The following is a 21,282-nucleotide window of genomic DNA, read 5'->3' on the forward strand; positions in this document are numbered from 1 at the left end:
ATCCAATAGTTTCCTTTGATATCCTATGAAGACACATTTCTCCGATTTGGGTTCGAGCTTATCAGGTTGAAGCTTTTTCACATAAGCATCGCAGCCCCAAACTTTCAGAAACGACAACTTTGGTTTCTTGCCAAACCACAGTTCATAAGGCGTCGTCTCAACGGATTTTGATGGTGCCCTATTTAATGTGAATGCGGCCGTCTCTAGAGCGTATCCCCAAAACGATAGCGGTAAATCAGTAAGAGACATCATAGATCGCACCATGTCTAGTAAAGTACGATTACGACGTTCGGACACACCATTACGCTGAGGTGTTCCGGGTGGCGTGAGTTGCGAAACTATTCCACAAATTTTCAAATGTACACCAAACTCGTAACTCAAATATTCTCCTCCACGATCAGATCGTAGAAACTTTATTTTCTTGTTACGATGATTTTCAACTTCACTCTGAAATTCCTTGAACTTTTCAAATGTTTCAGACTTATGTTTCATTAAGTAGATATACCCATATCTGCTTAAATCATCTGTGAAGGTGAGAAAATAACGATATCCGCCACGAGCCTCAATATTCATCGGACCACATACATCTGTATGTATGATTTCCAACAAATCTGTTGCTCTCTCCATAGTACCGGAGAACGGTGTTTTGGTCATCTTGCCCATGAGGCACGGTTCGCAAGTACCAAGTGATTCATAATCAAGTGGTTCCAAAAGTCCATCAGAATGGAGTTTCTTCATGCGCTTTACACCGATATGACCTAAACGGCAGTGCCACAAATAAGTTGCACTTTCATTATCAACTTGCATCTTTTGGCTTCAACATTATGAATATGTGTGTTACTACTATCGAGATTCAACAAGAATAGACCACTCTTCAAGGGTGCATGACCATAAAAGATATTACTCATATAAATAGAACAACCATTATTCTCTGATTTAAATGAATAACCGTCTCGCATCAAACAAGATCCAGATATAATGTTCATGCTTAACGCTGGCACCAAATAACAATTATTTAGGTCTAATACTAATCCCGAAGGTAGATGTAGAGGTAGTGTGCCGACTGCGATCACATCGACTTTGGAACCGTTTCCCACGCGCATCATCACCTCGTCCTTAACCAATCTTCGCTTAATCCGTAGTCCCTGTTTCGAGTTGCACATATTAGCAATAGAACCAGTATCAAATACCCAGGTGCTACCGCGAGCATTAGTAAGGTACACATCAATAACATGTATATCGCATATACCTTTGTTCACCTTGCCATCCTTCTTATCCGCCAAATACTTGGGGCAGTTCCGCTTCTAGTGACCAGTCTGCTTGCAATAGAAGCACTCAGTTTCAGGCTTAGGTCCAGGTTTGGGTTTCTTCTCTTGAGTAGCAACTTGCTTGTCGTTCTTTTTGAAGTTCCCCTTCTTCTTCCCTTTGCCCTTTTTCTTGAAACTAGTGGTCTTGTTGACCATCAACACTTGATGCTCCTTCTTGATTTCTACCTCCGCAGCTTTCAGCATCGCGAAGAGCTCGGGAATAGTCTTGTTCATCCCTTGCATATTATAGTTCATCACGAAGCTCTTGTAGCTTGGTGGTAGTGATTGAAGAATTCTGTCAATGACGCAATCATCTGGAAGATTAACTCCCAATTGAATCAAGTGATTATTATACCCAGACATTTTGAGTATATGCTCACTGACAGAACTGTTCTCCTCCATCTTAAAGCTATAGAACTTATTGGAGACTTCATATCTCTCAATCCGGGCATTTACTTGAAATATTAACTTCAACTCCTGGAACATCTCATATGCTCCATGACGTTCAAAACATCGTTGAAGTCCCGATTCTAAGCCGTAAAGCATGGCACACTGAACTATCGAGTAGTCATCAGCTTTGCTCTGCCAGACGTTCATAACATCTGGCGTTGCTCCTGCAGCAGGCCTGGCACCCAGCGGTGCTTCCAGGACATAATTCTTCTGTGCAGCAATGAGGATAATCCTCAAGTTACAGACCCAGTCCTTGTAATTGCTACCATCATCTTTCAACTTTGCTTTCTCAAGGAACGCATTAAAATTCAACAGAACAACAGCACGAGCCATCTATCTACAATCAAACATGAACAAGCAAGATACTAATCAGGTACTAAGTTTCATGATAAATTTAAGTTCAGTTAATCAAATTAATTAAAGAACTCCCACTTAGATAGACACCCCTCTAATCTTCTAAGTGATTACGTGATCCAAATCAACTAAACCATAACCAATCATCACGTGAGATGGAGTAGTTTTCAATGGTGAACATCGTTATGTTGATCATATCTACTATATGATTCACGCTCGACCTTTCGGTCTTCGTGTTCCGAGGCCATATCTGTATATGCTTGGCTCGTCAAGTATAACTTGAGTATTCCACGTGTGCAACTGTTTTGCACCCGTTGTATTTGAACATAGAACCTATCACACCCGATCATCACGTGGTGTCTCAGCACGAAGAACTTTCGCAACGGTGCATACTCAGGGAGAACACTTCTTGATAATTTAGTGAGAGATCATCTTATAATGCTACCGTCAATCAAAGCAAGATAAGATGCATAAAAGGATAAACATCACATGCAATCAATATAAGTGATATGATATGGCCATCATCATCTTGTGCTTGTGATCTCCATCTCCGAAGCATCGTCGTGATCACCATCGTCACCGGCGTGACACCTTGATCTCCATCGTAGTATCGTTGTCGTCTCGCCAAGCTTGTGCTTCTACGACTATCGCTACCGCTTAGTGATAAAAGTAAAGCATTACATCGCGATTGCATTGCATACAATAAAACGACAACCATAAGGCTCCTGCAAGTTGCCAATAACTCGGTTACAAAACATGATCATCTCATACAATAAAATTCAGCATCATGTCTTGAGCATATCACATCACAACATGCCCTGCAAAAACAAGTTAGACGTCCTCTACTTTGTTGTTGCAAGTTTTACGTGGCTGCTACGGGCTTAAGCAAGAACCAATCTCACCTACGCATCAAAACCACAACGATAGTTTGTCAAATAGACTCCGTTTTAACCTTCGCAAGGACCGGGCGTAGCCATACTTGGTTCAACTAAAGTTGGAGAGACAGTCGCCTGTGAGCCACCTATGTGCAAAGCACGTCGGGGGAACCGGTCTCGCGTAAGCGTACGCGTAATGTTGGTCCAGGTCGTCTCGTCCAACAATGCCGCCGAACCAAAGTATGACATGCTGGTAGGCAGTATGACTTATATCGCCCACAACTCACTTGTGTTCTACTCGTGCATATAACATCAACATAAATAACCTAGGCTCGGATGCCACTGTTGGGTTTCATAGTAATTTCAAAAAATTTCCTACGCACACGCAAGATCATGTGATGCATAGCAACGAGAGGGGAGAGTGTTATCTACGTACCCACGCAGACCGACTGCGGAAGCGTTGACACGACGTAGAGGAAGTAGTCGTACGTCTTCACGATCCAACCGATCAAGTACCGAAACTACGACACCTCCGAGTTCGAGCACACGTTCAGCTCGATGACGATCCCCGAACTCCGATCCAGCAAAGTGTCGGGGAAGAGTTCTGTCAGCACGACGGCGTGGTGATGATCTTGATGTACCACAGCAGCAGGGCTTCGCCTAAACTCCGCTACAGTATTATCGAGGACTATGGTGGCTGGGGGCACCGCACACGGCTAAGGAATAGATCACGTGGATCAACTTGTGTGTTTCTGGGGTGCCTCTGCCTCAGTATATAAAGGAGCCAAGGGGGAGGGGGCCGCCGGCCAGGAGGAGGGCGCAGGAGGAGTCCTACTCCTCCCAGGAGTAGGACTCCCCCCCAATCCTAGTTGGACTAGGATTCCCCGAGGGGGAAAGAGGGAGAGGGGGGCCAGCCACCTCTCCTAGTCCTAATAGGACTAGGGGAAGGGGGGAGGCGCGCGGCCACCTTGGGCTTCCCCTTTCTCCTTTCCACTAAAGCCCATTAAGGCCCATATGGCTCCCGGGGGGTTCCGGTAACCTCCTGGTACTCCGGTAAAATCCCGTTTTCACCGAAACACTTCCGATGTCCAAATATAGGCTTCCAATATATCAATCTTTATGTCTCGACCATTTCGAGACTCCTCGTCATGTCCGTGATCACATCCGGGACTTCGAACCACCTTCGGTACATCAAAATGCATAAACTCATAATATAATTGTCATCGTAACCTTAAGCGTGCGGACCCTACGGGTTCGAGAACAATGTAGACATGACCGAGACTCGTCTCCGGTCAATAACCAATAGCTGGACCTGGATGCCCATATTGGCTCCTACATATTCTACGAAGATCTTTATCGGTCAGACCGCATAACAACATACGTTGTTCCCTTTGTCATCGGTATGTTACTTGCCCGAGATTCGATCATTGGTATTCCAATACCTAGTTCAATCTCGTTACCGATAAGTCTCTTTACTCGTTCTGTAATACATCATCCTGCAACTAACTCATTTAGTTGCAATGCTTGCAAGGCTTAAGTGATGTGTATTACCGAGAGGGCCCAGAGATACCTCTCCGACAATCGGAGTGACAAAACCTAATCTCGAAATACGCCAGCCCAACATGTACCTGTGGAGACACCTATAGTACTCCTTTATAATCACCCAGTTATGTTGTGACGTTTGGTAGTACCAAAAGTGTTCCTCTGGTAAACGGGAGTTGCATAATCTCATAGTTATAGGAACATGTATAAGTCATGAAGAAAGCAATAGCAACATACTAAACGATCGGGTGCTAAGCTAATGGAATGGGTCATGTCAATCAGATCATTCTCTTAATGATGTGATCTCGTTAATCAAATAACAACTCATTGTTCATGGTTAGGAAACATAACCATCTTTGATTAACGAGCTAATCAAGTAGAGGCATACTAGTGACACTTTGTTTGTCTATGTATTCACACATGTATTATGTTTCCGGTTAATACAATTCTAGCATGAATAATAAACATTTATCATGATTATAAGGAAATAAATAATAACTTTATTATTGCCTCTAGGGCATATTTCCTTCATCCATATGGGTGGTTCCTTTACTTTTTGCTTCATTTGCCAAGTGGTTACAACTCTCGCTTCTAAAACATTAGGTTCATTTTCAGTTGTAACACTTAAACTTGTTGGTCGTCTGCTACCTTTTCGACACTATGTGATGCGATGATAAATTCCGCATGTGCGACGATAAATTCCGCACGAAGTCATCTTGAAGACGTCCATTTTTTTCATTATGCATGTCATTATCTTCGATATATCCTTTCATGCATGATGAATTGTCTTCATAAGTAGAAGAGGAGCTCCACAAGTACAACCTGCCATGTGCATTTGCATTCAAAGGAAAAATACTTATATGCACATCTTCAGGGGGAGCCTTCCTGCTACTTCCGAAGACAATACTTAAATCCTTTACAATTTCACATACTTTTAGCCCCGTTGAAAACTTCAACCAGTTTGTCATCAATCACCAAAAAGGGGGAGATTGTAAGTGCATCTAGTGCCACCCCTAGTTGGTTTTCGAGTATTGACGACAAACCAGGTTGAGGGACTAATGTGTTTGTGAGAATTGCTGGATAACACAGGTAGTAGACCCTCATTGATTCGGTTTACCTACCGGAGATGACCCCTAAAAATGTATGAAGACAAAGGTGGTATGTGAAGGTATTCACATTGAAGACTATGACAAGAGAAGACATCACGTGAAGACTATGGAGCACGAAGACTTAGTTATTTCGTTGTTTCCTTTTCTTCTTTGTTGAGTCATAGGAACCACCGTACTGTTAAGTGGGGTCCAAGTGAACCAGTCAGAATGACTGAAGTGATGCTTAACCAAAATCCTATCTCTTCGAGCGAAGACAATGAGAGCAAATCTTATCCAGAGCTGGATAAGTCAGCTTTGCTTGTAGCTCAAGTAAAGTTGACGTGTGTGTTTAAAATCTGACCGTTGGAACACGTGTCAGTTCCTTAGTGACCCAGGGTCATTTCGAACAAATCAGGTCGGGTTGCCTAGTGGCTATAAATAGCCCACCCCATACACCATAAATTGGTTGGCTGCTCGAAGTTAGTGCACGTCTTTTGTCGTTTGAGAGCAACCCACCTCGAATCCTTTGAGAGAGAAATCCTTGCGAGGACAAAGCCCTAAGCACCCAGAGCCAAAGAGTGTTAGGCATCACTGAAGTCTTCCTGTCTGTGTGATCTGAAGACTTATTACACTTGAGGACTGTGAATCATCCAGCCGGTTAGGCGTCGCATTCTAAGCATCCAAGAGTCATTGTGGATCGCTGGTGAACGAAGTCTGTGAAGGTTTGGAAGTCTACCTTGAAGACTTACCAGAGTGATTGGGCGAGGACTGGGTGTCCTTAGCTCAAGGGGAATAAGGTGAAGACGCGGTCTTCTGAGTTGAATCTCAGCCTCCCTAATTAGACGTATAGTTTTCACATCAACTGGAATTGGTCCAACAAATCATTGTCTTCAACGAGCCACTGGTTCTATCCTTTCCCATATCTTTATTTGTAGTTGGTCCTCGTGAAGTCATTGACTGTTTGCATTATCCTTTTGTCTTCACTTTGTAACTGCTTGTTCTGATTGGCTTCGTACTATCTTCCGCCCTGATCTATACTGCCTAACTGCTATTAGTCGTTGTGCTTTCACTTCATTGGATACTTGACTATGGCTTGCCTAGTGTAGTGTACCTTCCGCTGCATGGTAATAGGTTTGCTTCTATCGTTTGTCTTCGAAACATCCATGTTTTGAAGACTTACATAAAAATCACCTATTCACCCCCCTCTAGTCGATCACTAGCACTTTCAGATACATATTGAAAGTGGGAGCAATTAGCTAGAGTAGCTCCGTGCAAAGCATTGTAGACATAAATAATTTGCAAAATACATACAGTTCTGAATGTGGCAGACCCGTTGACTAAATTTCTCTCACAAGCAAAACATGATCACTCTTTGGGTGTTAATCACATAGCGATGTGAACTAGATTACTGACTCTAGTAAACCCTTTGGGTGTTAGTCACATGGAGATGTGAACTATTGGTGTTAAATCACATGATGATGTGAACTAGATTATTGACTCTAGTGCAAGTGGGAGACTGAAGGAAATATGCCCTAGAGGAAATAATAAAGTTGTTGTTTATATTTCCTTGTATCATGATAAATATTTATTATTCATGCCAGAATTGTATTAACCGCAAACTTAGTACATGTGTGAATACATAGACAAACAGAGTGTCCCTAGTATGCCTCTACTTGACTAGCTCGTTAATCAAAGATGGTTATGTTTCCTAGCCATGGACATGTGTTGTCATTTGATGAACAAGATCACATCATTGGAAAATGATGTGATGGACAAGACCCATCCGTTAGCGTAGCATAATGATTGTTCAGTTTGATTGCTACTGCTTTCTTCATGACTTATACATGTTCCTCTGACTATGATATTATGCAACTCCTGAATACCGGAGAAACACCTTGTGTGCTATCAAACGTCACAACATAACTGGGTGATTATAAAGATGCTGTACAAGTGTCTCCAGTGGTGTTTGTTGAGTTAGCATAGATCGATATTAGGACTTGTCACTCCATCTATTGGAGAGGTACCTCTGGGCCCTCTCGGTAATGCACATCACTATAAGCCTTGCAAGCAATGTGACTAATGAGTTAGTGGCGCGATGATACATTACGAAACGAGTAAAGAGACTTACCGGTAACGAGATTGAACTAGGTATTGAGATACCGACGATCGAATATCAGGCAAGTAACATACCGATGACAAAGGGAACAACGTATATCGTTATGCGGTTTGACCGATAAAGATCTTCATAGAATTTGTAGGAACCAATATGAGCATCTAGCTTCCGCTATTGTCTATCGGCCGGATGTGAGTCTCGGTCATGTCTATATAGTTCTCGAACCCGTAGGGTCCTCACTCTTAATGTTTGGTGACGGTTGGTATTATGAGTTTATGTGTTTTGATGAACCGAAGGTTTGTTCGGAGTCCCGGATGTGATCACGGGTAGGACAAGGAGTCTCGAAATGGTCAAGACATAAAGATCGATATATTGGAAGCCTATGTTTGGACATCAGAATGGTTTTGAGTGGTTCGGGCATTTTTCCGGAGTACCGGGAGGTTTCCGGAACCCCCCGGGAGAAGTTATGGGCCTTATGGGCCATAAGAAGGAGGCACACCAGCCCACAAGGGGTTGGTGCGCCCCCCTTGGGCAGGAGGCCGAATTGGAATAGGTTTGGGGGGCGCCCCCCTTTCCTTCTCTCCTACTCCTCCTTCCCTTCCTCTCCTACTCCAACTAGGGAAGGGGGGAATCCTACTCCCGGTGGGAGTAGGACTCCCCTAGGGCGTGCCATAGAGAGGGTCGGCCCCTCCCATCCTCCACTCCTTTATATACGGGGGAGGGGGCATCCCATGGACACACAAGTTGATCATTGATCTCTTAGCCGTGTGCGGTGCCCCCCTCCACCATAATCCACCTCGGTCATATTGTAGCGGTGCTTAGGCGAAGCCCTGTTCCGGTAGAATCATCATCGTCGTCATCACGCCGTCATGCTGACGAAGCTCTCCCTCGACACTCTACTAGATCGTGAGTTTGTGGGACGTCACCGAGTCGAACGTCTACAGATCGCGGAGGTGCCGTACTTTTTTTGACACTTGAGACAGTAGGAGAGGCTCCTACTGTATGTATTAACTATAGTATCAAAAAGGTCTTGTAAATTCATAACCTTACATCCATTGCCTTGGAGAATATGGGGGGCTAAATGGGAAAAAATATAGATAAGAAAGCAGAGCTAAATGCTAGAAACAAAAGAGGACAAAAGGAGCTTGTGTTTTCCTCCCACTCTATAACAAAGAAGGGAAAGGTCTTCTCTTAACCGAGTTAGCCAGGATGCTTTCGACGGTATGATCCATCTGAAGTGTTTGTTGTTCCTCTATTTCCATATGATCCATGCTTCCTGCAGGAAAACTTCCATGAACATTGGCCTACTCAATGTAGATTTTGCCTTTTCTATCCATTTAAGTCTTGTGCCTTGTGTTATCCAGCCGATGTGAAGGTGTGACCAGCATTCTTGGCTAAATGGGCAGGTGAAGAAGAAATGTTTCAAAGTTTCCTCTGCAGATGAGTCATAGAGAAGGCATGTGTAGTTATCACCAATGTTGTGATGCCTCCTCTTGAGCATGTTTCGAGTGTTGAGCCTATCTGATAGTAGTAGCCAGCCAAACACTTTAATTTTCATGGTTACTTTGGACTTCCAAAGCCACTTGTAAGATTGATGGGCAATGATCTCTCTGAAGTAATATGAGTAGTATTTCTTGGCTGTGTAGTCTCCTTTGGCCCAAATGCATGTTCACTTGTCATCCCCCTGGGTCAAGTTGATTGGTGCCAATATTTGTTGTAGGTCAAACAATTCTGCATGTGATTGTTCTGATAAGGGAAGATGGAACGTTTCTCCGAGCGTTTCAGCCGTTAGGCGGGCTTGGACTGAGATATCTTCGTTTCTGATGAAAGAGAAGGCACTAGGGTAGCTGCTAGATAGAATATCATCCATCTAGAGATCTTTCCATAACAAAGTTGTGACCATCCTGAATGGTGACCTTGGTGATGCCTCCGTGGATGGGCATAAGATTTGTGATGTCTCTCCACCATAAGGAACCACATGCATCAGTAGCATGTGGGATTTTCGTGGTATAATATGTTTCTAGAGGTGCCGTACTTTCGGTACTAGGATTGGTTGATCGTGAAGACGTACGACTACATCAACCGCGTTGTCATAACGCTTCCGCTTATGGTCTACGAGGGTACATGCACTATACTCTCCCCTCTCGTTGTTATGCATCACCATGATCTTGCGTATGCGCAGGAAATTTTTGAAATTACTACATTCCCCAACAGAGTTCTCCAAGATGCACTCGATGCCTCCTTCACCGCGTTGTGCATGTCCGATGCGCCTGCGGCCGACGAGTACCCCAGCAAGGTACTAGACTTTTTTGACTCCCCCCTTTCCCTTAGAGGCAACGCTCCCACCGGGGCAATAGACCTCTGGGTGGAGGTCTTCGTCACCGACATCGGCGCCTCTTCCTCGTCCAGCGCGGCGAGGAAGGCGGCCGAAGCCAAGGCGGCATCAGAGCAGACCGGCTCGCCCAAGCCGCTGCGCGCCACGATGCAGAGCCTTCGCGTCCCCATCGGCACCGACATCGACACCTCCAACGTCGCCGAGGCCCGGACTCGGCTCAAGGAGGACCGCCAGCGCCTGCTGGAGCTCACCGAGATGCTCGCCGGCATGCATCATTGCCTGGACTCCTCTCAGCTGGAGCACAACGCCGCCTATGACTTCACGCCGGACGTGCCCGAGCCAAGCTGGGTCACCGATGTGCGGGCCTGGGGAGGTGCGATCGGACGCGCCTTCGGCGCCCTCCCGCCCGTCTACGAGACTCCCGTGAAGAACATTCATGCCGCACAGGCGGCTGCGGTCGGCATGGATCAACTCGTCGGCGAGGAGCTAAAGGATCGCCTCAAGCGGGTGAACGGCCTCCTCGACACGGCCAACGCATAGCAGGACCGCCTCAACCAACTCGCCAAGTCAGCGGGATCCGGCTCCCTCCATGACAACGGACCCAACGATCATCAGAAATGGCGTCTTCACCGCCTGGCGAGGCGTACTCCGGCCGCACGCGGACCCGGCGCAACCCCACCCCAACGACTGTCAGCTCCTTGTGCAACAAGCCGGCCTTGGAAGACCGACGCCGGCTTGATCCCCCTCTCCATCCCGGCCGACGTCCCACTATAGTCGACCCAGACGCCCGCGGAGCGGTCGCTAGCCTGCTGGGCCCCCGCGCCATTGACGACATCGACGCCCGCCACCACCTCGACCGACTCGCCCTCTCCCAGGAGCTGGAGGAGAGCGGCCCTGTCGGCCCGGCGTGCTTCGGTCCACGCATCCGGGATGAGACCTTTACCAAAGGGTTCACGCTCCTGCGCGACACCCCCAAGTACAACGACACCATGAAGCCGAAAGACTGGCTCACCGACTACACCACCGCCATGGGCATCGCTGGCGACAACCACCACCTCGCCATGCGCTACGCGCCACTCACGCTCCAGGGATCGGCCCGCACGTGGTTGAACAGCCTACCAGTGGGCAGCATCAACACGTGGGTCGACTTCGAGCAAGCTCCGAAATAGCCGCGAGGGCATCCACGAAATCCAATCAATACAGTACTTTGTCAACGGGTGTCGCGATGGCACCCTCCGCAAGCACAAGCTCTTACGCTCCGAGTCGGCCACCATGGCCATGCTCATGGCGACGGCGAACAAGTACGCCAACGTCGACTCCGCCATGAAGATCTAGGTGGCACTGGATGAAGCCGGCAAAGGGAAGCCGGTTCCCCCTCCGAAGCCGGCCGACGAAGGAAGCCGGCAGCAGCACAACCAGCATAACAACAAGCGCAAGGCCGATCAGCCGGCCCAGTGCTACGACAACTGGCTTGTCGTGGCCGCTGAACAGGTGCCCGCGACCGATCCGGCCGCCAAGTGCCGACAGACTTGCAAGACGATGTGGCAGCTCACCATGATCTTCGAGGAGATGTGCAACACCCCTTGCAAGCACCACAATGGTGCAAGGCCATCCAAGCACACGCTTCGGAAGTGCGCCATCACCAAGCGCATCATGAGGGGTGATGTCCCACCTCCTCCGGCCCCGGCTCCGGGAGCGGGGCAGCCGCCTCCACCTCCACAGCCGCTCCCGGCCGGTGGTGCGATGGGCGACGACACCTACCCGACCCAGAACGCGACCTACGTCGTCTTCACCAACCTCGGCAACGACAAACACAGCGAGCACCTCCTTCGGCAGGAGGTGAACACCATTGATGACCCACAAGTATAGGGGATCTATTGTAGTCCTTTCGATAAGTAAGAGTGTTAAACCCAACGAGCAGCAGAAGGAAATGATAAGCAGTTTTCAGTAAGGTATTCTCTGCAAGCCCTGAAATTATCAGCAACAGATAGTTTTGTCATAAGGTAATTTGTAACTGGTAACAAGTAATAAAATTAAATAAGGTGCAGCAAGATGGCCCAATCCTTTTTGTAGCAAAGGACAAGCCTGGACAAACTCTTATATAAAGGAAAATGCTCCCGATGACACATGGGAATTATCGTCAAGCTAGTTTTCATCACGCTCATATGATTCGACTTCGGTACTTTGATAATTTCATATGTGGGTGGACCAGTGCTTGGGTACTGCCCTTCCTTGGACAAGCATCACACTTATGATTAACCCCTCTTGCAAGCATCCGCAACTACAAAAGAAGTATTAAGGTAAACCTAACCATGGCATGAAACATATGGATCCAAATCAGCCCCCTACGAAGCAACGTATAAACTAGGGTTTAAGCTTCTGTCACTCTACAGCATGCCAAATAGCATCATCACGGACAATGGCACCAACTTTGCCAAGGGCGCGCTCGCGCAGTACTGCTCCGTCTCCGGCATCCGCCTCGACCTGGCTTCCGTTGCACACCCGCAGTCCAACAGCCAGGTCAAGCCGGCCAACGGCCTCATCCTATCCGGCATCAAGCCGTGGCTCATCGAGCCGCTCATCCGTTAACCCAGCAACTGGCTCGACGAGATGCCAGCCGTCCTCTGGAGTCTTCGAACAACGCCAAACCGGTCAACCGGGTTCACCCCGTTCTTCCTCGTCTACGGAGCGGAAGCCGTCATCCCGACCGATGTCGAGTTCGACTCGCCGTGCATCATGATGTACACCGAAGCCGAAGCCAAAGAAGTTTGTGAAGATGGTGTCGACATGCTCGAAGAAGCACATCTCCTAGCGCTCAGCCGCTCAGCCATTTATTAGCACGGCCTGAGGCACTACCACCACAAGAAGATCAAACCCCTCCCATTCCGAGAGGGAGACCTTGTCCTCCGGCTCGTCCAACAGCAAGCTAGCCAGGACAAGCTGTCCTCCCCGTGGGAGGGCCCCTTCATCATCAGCAAGGCCTTGTGCGATCACAATGCCTACTACCTCCTCAATGCCCGCAGGTCAAACAAGTGCAAGAGAGGCACTGTCGGCGAACAAACAACCCAGCCATGGAACGCGGAACTCCTCCGCCCGTTTTTCAGTTAGCCGTGTGCACGTATGTATCGCTGCCTGTTGTAATCATCTGAAAACTATGGGGTCCCCGAACGACGCTCGTTGGCTGCCCTTTCCAACCAAGCTACTATGTCTCCCGCATTTATGCATTATTTACCTCTTCATCAAACACGGCCACCGGTCCGACTCGCTCGACCCGGGAGCTCGGGGGGTGGCCGGCTTGGTCACTTCCCGCCGCCTTACTTGGCGGTTCCTCACACGTTGGGATCGCTGCGGCCACCCGCTTTTCCCTAAGCCACAGAACCGGCTTTGGCTGTCGGCCGGCAAGTGCGCAAGGCCAGAGCACTAGCACTCCATGAACACTAAGTCAAGGACCGCCGGGTTACCCAACCCGGCCACACCACTTTAAGTTACCGCATGACCGGCTGCTCGCCAACCGGCTTCGTCGGGTTGCCGCCAGCTGGCCCAATGGGTGTTTCGCTCGCACTCAAACGTTTCGAACACCTAGGTACTGCGTGCTCCTCTCAAAGGCCGAACCCCCTGTCACGGACCGGAGACTCGGCCGTCAGACTCACAGGGGGAAAGCCCAAGAGGGGAAAGTCGCAAGAAAATGGCTCAACCAACTATGAGCAAAAGCACGAGCATCCACAAAATCCATACATACCGCCAGGTTGATCAACCCGACCCCGCCACTTTAAAATTACCGCACGACTGGCTGCTCGCCGATTGGCTTCGCCGGATCGCCGCCAGCCGGCCCAGTGGGTGTTTCGCTCAAGCTCAATGTTTCGACAGCCTAAGTACTGCGTGCTCCCCTTGAAGGCCAAACTCCTGGTCATGGACCGGAGCCTCGGCCGTCAGACTCGCGGGGGGAGCCCGAGAGGGGAAAATTGCAAGAAAACGGCTCAAAGACAAAAGGCAAAAGCGCAAACAACCACGAAATTTATACACCATGAGTTCAAATTTAAGCAGGCCCCAAGGCCAGAATTCATTACACCCGGATACCCCAAGTGGGTGGGTGGACCTGCTACCTAACAGAAATTTACTAAGTTCAAAACATGCGGCCTCAGGCATCTCCCTCGGTGGCCTCCGGGTTCGCCGAGGTGGTGGTGTCTCCCTCCTCCACGTCCGCATCGTGGTAGACGTCCGTCTCCTCGGAGCTGCCCTCCGGGTCGTCCAGAAGTAGGCCATAGTCGTCAGTAGGCACGACTCCGCCATCTTCCGCCTGCTCCGGCCGCAACTCGTCATGGAAGGCGAACCCAGTGATGTAGCTGGCCCGTGCAACAATCCGACCGGCCTCTGCCTGCAGCTGGCTCTCCGAGCCGGCTCGCGGGCCCATCAATGCGTCCAGCAAGAGGTCCACATGCCAAGACATCGCGTACCTGAGCGCCATCTCGGTGCCAGCACGAGCGGCGGAAATGCGCCAGTCATGGAGCCAATCCGGCCCCACCTCCAACCATCGTGCCAGCCGCGTAAAGCTGTTCGACGCGACAGAACCCGGCCAGAGAGCCACCGTCATCGCCTCGCCGGCCTGAGAAAGCCACCCCATTTGATCACCCAAGACATGCAAATGAGCCTCGGCGGCGGTCACGATCTCCGGGAAGGTCCAGGCCACCTGTGGGTCAGTCCCGAGGCCGACGACCCCCTGCGTGTCATGCTGAAAGCGGACCGCCTCCTCCGCTAGCTGGTGCGTCTCTGGGTAGGCCCCTGTCAAAAAGAAAAGCAAGTCATAAGAAAGCCACCAAGGACAAGAAGTCGGGATCCCAGCCCGACAGAATCCAAGAAAAGCACTTAGTAGAGAAGGACTCTTCCGGGTGCTGCGCTTCGAGTAACGTACCGCACTGCTCCAGGGCAAGGGTGCGGTTGCGCTCCTGCAACGACTTCTCCAGCTCGATGACCTTGGCAAGGGCCGCCTTCAGCTTGGCGTCCTTGGCCTCGGATGTCTTCTCGACATCCTCGGGGCGACGGGTTTCCCCCTGACAGGTCTCCTCTACCGCGGCCACCAGTGCCTTCAGGCGCCCCACCTCGGCCTGGAGCTGACCCTTGTCGTCGACCAGCTTGCCGAGTTGCTAGTCCGCCTCGGCAAGGGCCCGCTGTGCCTCCACAACCTTGGCGGCTTCCGCGTTGAGGTGTCCCACCTCGGCCTCAAGACGACCCTTGTCGCCCTCCAGCTGCTCCCGCGGCCGGCTGGCTTCATCGAGCGCCCGCCGGGCTCCCATCACCTCCGCCCTCGCCCTCACCACCTTGGCCCCAAGCCGGCCGGTGTTGGCAACGAGCCGGTCGTAATGAAGGCCGCCTCGAATCAGCCGGGTCCTCCAAGATAGCACCACGGCTGCAGAAGGAAGATTCAGAAACAAAGTATTATTTTAAGATTCGACCCAACTGCTACACTGTTGGCCCGAATCTCAGGGGCTACACCCAGTGGGTGCGTAGCGTGCTCCCACGAAGAAGAAGCAATAGAGAAAGAACGGCAGAAAGCAGGAAAAAACTTACGGACACGGCGCGCTCTAGCTCCCGCGCCTGCTCCACCTCAGCCTGGGCGAAGGCCTGGATCTGGTCCATTCGCCCTCATAGGCGCCGGGTCACGGCGGCCTTTGCTGCCTCTTCCTGGGTCAGAGGACAGAAGAAGACCTTGCTGGTCCCGCTTCGCGTCGGCTCCGACACGACGGCCCAGCGACCCCCTGGCCTGAGCACCAGGGCGCGCTCTCCACTGGACGGCTCCCCTGCGGCCGGCGCCTTCTCCGGCACCCTTTCCGGCGCCATCGCCGGTTCGATGGCCGGGGTGGCCTGCGGCTCCACCAGCAGCGGTGCCTCACCCTGTCGGTTCCTGAGGCGCCCCCTCCAAGACGGTGCCGCCGCCGCCTCCGCCGGCCCCCGCCCGCTCGACCATGTCGGTCCGCGGCGGGGTGTCGTCCTCAACCGCCACGACCTCCTGGTCGAGGTCCATCATGTCCACGTGGCCGTCTCAGCCGCGATCTCCCCCTGATGCCGGGACAAAGACTGTCGCTGCCGTCATTGTCCCCGCCGGCATCTCTGGCCACCCCAGCACTTCGCCGGTGCGCGCCCACATCGATACGGCATTGACCCAGGCCTGGGTCGACGCCGCCTCCAGCTCCGCCACGGCCCTGTTCTGGTCCCACTAGGCCTGGCCTTCGGCATCGGCCGGGTCCAGGCCAAGGTCCGGATCCACCGCCTCCGCCTCCTCCTCCTCGTCTCGGTTGACGGTGCCGGACCGGCTCCTCCGGAACGCGATGCCCTCATTGGACGCACCATCCGCCACCGCCAGCGCCAACGAGATCGGTGACCTGAAACACAAGATAGAGTAAATACGCAAGACCTAAGCAGAGACGCTCGGCCACTCAGTTCAAGCAAGAAAGGAACTCACCCCGGCAGCACCGAAACGGTGGGTCTTGCCGCCCTCTCCTGCAGAGCGCCACACCTCCTCTTGGCGGGCAGCTTCGCGCCCCAGCATGGTTCGCCGCGCGCTTCACGGCCGGGGTCCGTGGCGCGACATTGTCCTTCCCGTGTGGCCGGGTCGCCGCCGGTACCCCCGGGACGATCTGGCTCCGGCCGCACCGCACCTCCTCTGCCCGGCACCACTGCATCAACGGCTCGTGTCAGCATCGCCAGAACCATTGCGCGCCCAGCAACTCAAGAAATGAAGACAAACTTACCTGATTGGTGCCCTGCGCCCATGTCGGCGGTCGCCCCCTCGCCTCCGCCGTGGGCCTCAGGCTCCTCCAAGGCAGCGCGCGCCACCTCCGTCCACACCCGGTTGTAAGGATGCCAGATGGCGTTTAGAAGCACCTCCCGTGTCGCGTCAGGGGGAATAAGAAGATGGGCGGCAGCAAAGTACGAAGACCAACGACTCACCATCGGTGCCGGGTTCGCGTGGCCGTATGGGGGCTTCCCGAACTCCCAGTCCTCCCACAGGTTGGCGTAGGAGATGTCGTTGACCCGGCGCGCAACCTGGTCCGCCCCCAGCCGAAGTTCGCCATGCGGTTGGGGTCTTGAAGCCCGATCATCTCACCGATGAGGTGGCTGCATTGCTGCAGCGGCAGCATTCAGCGAACGATGAAAGCGGTGATGAGGTCAGTGCCGGTGAGCCCTTCCCGCTCCTTCATCACCGACAAGTTGAGCACCTCCTACGACGGATGCTTGGGGTAGTACCCCTAGTTCTGCTTCTCTCTCGGCAGTGAGTTGACGAAGGGCGGCAAGTTGATGCGGTCCGCGCCGAGGTTGCGGACGTAGAAGAAGGAATTCTGCCACTTCTAGGCAAAATCCTCCAGCGGCATCTTCAAGCAGTTAGAGCCCGACCGCTTGGAGATGACGGCAGCCCCGCACTCGGACATCTCCCCGGCCCTCGGCCCCTGCTGCTTCAAGGAGAAGAAGCGCACCCAAAGGTCGATTGAAGGCTCGACCCCCAGGTACCCCTCGCAGAGGGGGACGAAGCCCTAAAGCTGCACTATGGCGCCGGCGCCAAGATGATGGGGTTGGAGCCCTAAGAACTCCAGAAAGTCGCGGAAGAAGGTGCTCGCGGGAAGCCCGAACCCGCGCTTGAAGTGCGGGAAGAAGACCACGCACTCCGTGCCCTCGAGCCGTGGCTCCCGCTTGCCCTGCGGCAGGCACGCAGTGACCTTCGTCTCCCCTGGCAGGCGCCTATTGGTGCGAAGATAGGCGATGTCATCAAGGGTGATGGTCGAGCCCATCCACGAGCCCGACGGTAGCGCTAGCGACAAAGGTGCGGAAGAAAGAAGGAAGATGATGATGACGAAGCTCTGCTCGAAGCAACGGGTGTCGCAGTGCGCGGCCGTCGCAAGAAGCAGAGGAAGGAAGAAGAAAGCAGGGGAGCACGATCGAGAATGACTTCTGCCGCTCGCCTCTCCCAATTTATAACATATGATTTGAAACATGGGGAAGTGGGATCGTTTGTGCTCGCCCCTCCCACTTCCCCGCAATGACTGCGCACGTACGCGAGCACTAACTGCATCAAGAATGGCAACCAGGCGCCAGTGCGTCGCCCTGTCCTGTCGCGCGCGTGGCCTGTCAGGCCCCTCCGGCTTTCGGGCACCATGTGGCGCCCGCGCGAAGTCCAAAAGATTGCCCCAAGATTCGGCAGACTCTTCGGTTTCCTGCCCCTGCCGGGGTGCCGCGATCCGGCTTCCGGAATCTGGCACATAGTGGGTGTTGCCGGACCTGCCGGCCGCAAAATTCACCTCCTCGAGGAGGGGGGAAACTGCAAAGGCCCTCCCATCCGAAGATGGTGGACATTCACAGCTTTGGGGACTACAGTCGGGGGGATGAACCCCAGGTAGGCAACGGAACCCGGATCCTTTTCAAAAAAACAACGGGGCCAACAACGCCCCTCAAGCCCCTCGACCTGGTCAAACTCCTCAACCCGGCCGGACTCCTCAACTCGGCCCCAACAACCAGCTCAAGACAAGCTGAACCCGGCACATCAAGACTTCTCCAACAAGCCAGCTCCACCCTTGGCGCGTTCCTCAACCCGGCCACAGGTCAGCTCCCATCCCATCCCAGCCGTACGATGGGACGAGTCTCCATCTACCAATGACCAAGGCAATAGTGCCCCGCCCATGCCTTTGGTCAGCCGGGGCGTGGCAACAGTGCCCCACCTACTCGCTGACCAGGACCGGCGTGGCAATAGTGCAACCATCGTCACCAATGACGCCAGCAAGCAGCAACCTGACGGAGCGCCACTATAGCCGACTCAACCCGGCCACTCCTCGACGATCGACAAGACGGCCAACAGTGCCCCCATACCCGGTGGGCCCCGCGCCCGAAGAACCCGGCGAGCCCTGACCCCCGGCGGGTCCCAGCACCGGTTTCCCAAACAATGACAACCCAGCCCCACGGCCTTGTAACATTACCATTGTACCTCTGGGGTTGACCTATAAAACCCCTCAGGAGCCCTCATGCATGGAGGGACACACGAGATCACTCACTCACTCAAATACACATAGCTTGCCACGCCCAAGGAGAGGGAGAAGCCTAAGCCTTGGCCTTCCTTCCTTCTTCCTCCATACAGCTCTAGGAGCAACTCTGTACTGATACACATCAGTTACACTCGGCAGGACTAGTGGTGTTATCTCCCCAGAGAGCCCCGAACCTGGGTATGTCTTGCATCCCGCGCTCGCTCATGCCAACCTCGCCTCTGGAGCCCACCAGTGCCCTTGAGCCTCCTCCTATCTTTAGCCATCCCTTGGCATCTGCCGTGCGCCCACCACGACAAGATATGATCAACATAGTGATGTTCACCATTGAAAACTACTCCATCTCACGTGATGATCGGACATGGTTTAGTTGATATGGATCACGTGATCACTTAGATGATTAGAGGGATGCCTATCTAAGTGGGAGTTCTTATGTAATATGATTAATTGAACTTTAATTTATCATGAACTTAGTACCCGATAGTATTTTGCATGTCTATGTTGTTGTAGATAAATGGCATGTGCTGTTGTTCCATTGAATTTTAATACATTCCTAGAGAAAGCTAAGTTGAAAGATGATGGTAGCAATTACACGGATTGGGTCCATAACTTGAGGATTATCCTCATTGCAGCATAGAAGAAATTACGTCCTGGAAGCACCACTAGGTGCCAAACCCACTACAGGAGCAACTCCAGATGTTATGATCACCTGGTAGAGCAAAGCTGATGACTACTCGATAGTTCAGGCTGCCATGCTTTACGGCTTAGAACCGGGACTTCAACGACATTTGGAACGTCATGGAGCATATGAGATGTTCCAGGAGTTGAAGTTAATATTTCAAGCATATGCCCGGATTGAGAGATATGAAGTCTCCAATAAGTTCTATAGCTGCAAAATGGAGGAGAATAGTTCTGTCAGTGAACATATACTCAGAATGTCTGGGTACCATAATCACTTGACTCAGCTGGGAGTTAACCTTCCGGTTGATAGTGTCATTGACATAGTTCTTTAATCACTGCCAGCAAGCTACAAGAGATTCGTGATGAACTATAATATACAAGGGATGGATAAGCCTATTCCCGAGCACTTCACAATGCTAAAGGCCACGGAGGTAGAAATCAAGAAGGAGCATCAAGTGTTGATGGTCAACAAGACCACCAGTTTCAAGAAAAAGGGTAAAGGGAACAAGGGAAACTTCAAGAGGAACGACAAGCAATTTGCTACTCAAGTGAAGAAGCCCAAGTCTGGACCTAAGCCTGAGACTAAGTGCTTCTACTGCATAGGGACTGGTCACTGGAAGCGGAACTGCCCCAAGTATTTGGCGGAGAAGAAGGATGGCAAAGTGAAAGGTATATTTGATATACATGTTATTGATGTGTACCTTACTAATGCTCGAAGTAGCACCTGAGTATTTGATACTGGTTCTGTTGCTAATATGTGCAACTCGAGACAGGGGCTATGCATTATACAAAGATTGGCTAAGGACGAGGTGACGATGCGCGTTGGAAATGGTTCCAAAGTCGGTGTGATCGCCGTCGGCACGCTACCTCTACATCTACCTTGGGGATTAGTTTTAGACCTGAATAATTGTTATTTGGTGCCAGCGTTAAGCATGAACATTATATCTGGATCTTGTTTGATGCGATACGGTTATTCATTTTAATCAGAGAATAATGGTTGTTCTATTTATATGAATAATATATTGTATGGTCATGCACCCTTGATGAGTGGTCTATTTTTACTAAATCTTGATAGTGGTGATACACATGTTCATCGTATTGAAGCCAAAAGATATAAGTTTAATAATGATAGTGCAACTTATTTGTGGCACTACCGTTTAGGTCATGTTGGTGTAAAGCGCGTGAAGAAACTCCATGTTGATGGGCTTTTGGAATCACTTGATGCTTGCGAACCATGCCTCATGGGCAAGATGACTAAGACTCTGTTCTCCGGAACAATGGAGCGAGCAACGGACTTATTGGAAATAATACATACTGATGTATGTGGTCCGATGAGTGTTGATGCTCGCGGCGGGTATCATTATTTTCTGACCTTCACAGATTATTTGAGCAGATATGGGTACTTGATGAAACATAAGTCTGAAACATTTGAAGAGTTAAAAGAATTTCAGAGTGAAGTGGAAAATCATCGTAACAAGAAAATTAAGTTTCTACGATCTGATCGTGGAGGAGAA

Source organism: Triticum dicoccoides, chromosome 6A (genome assembly GCF_002162155.2).
Source record: "Triticum dicoccoides isolate Atlit2015 ecotype Zavitan chromosome 6A, WEW_v2.0, whole genome shotgun sequence".
Lineage (NCBI taxonomy): Eukaryota > Viridiplantae > Streptophyta > Magnoliopsida > Poales > Poaceae > Triticum > Triticum dicoccoides.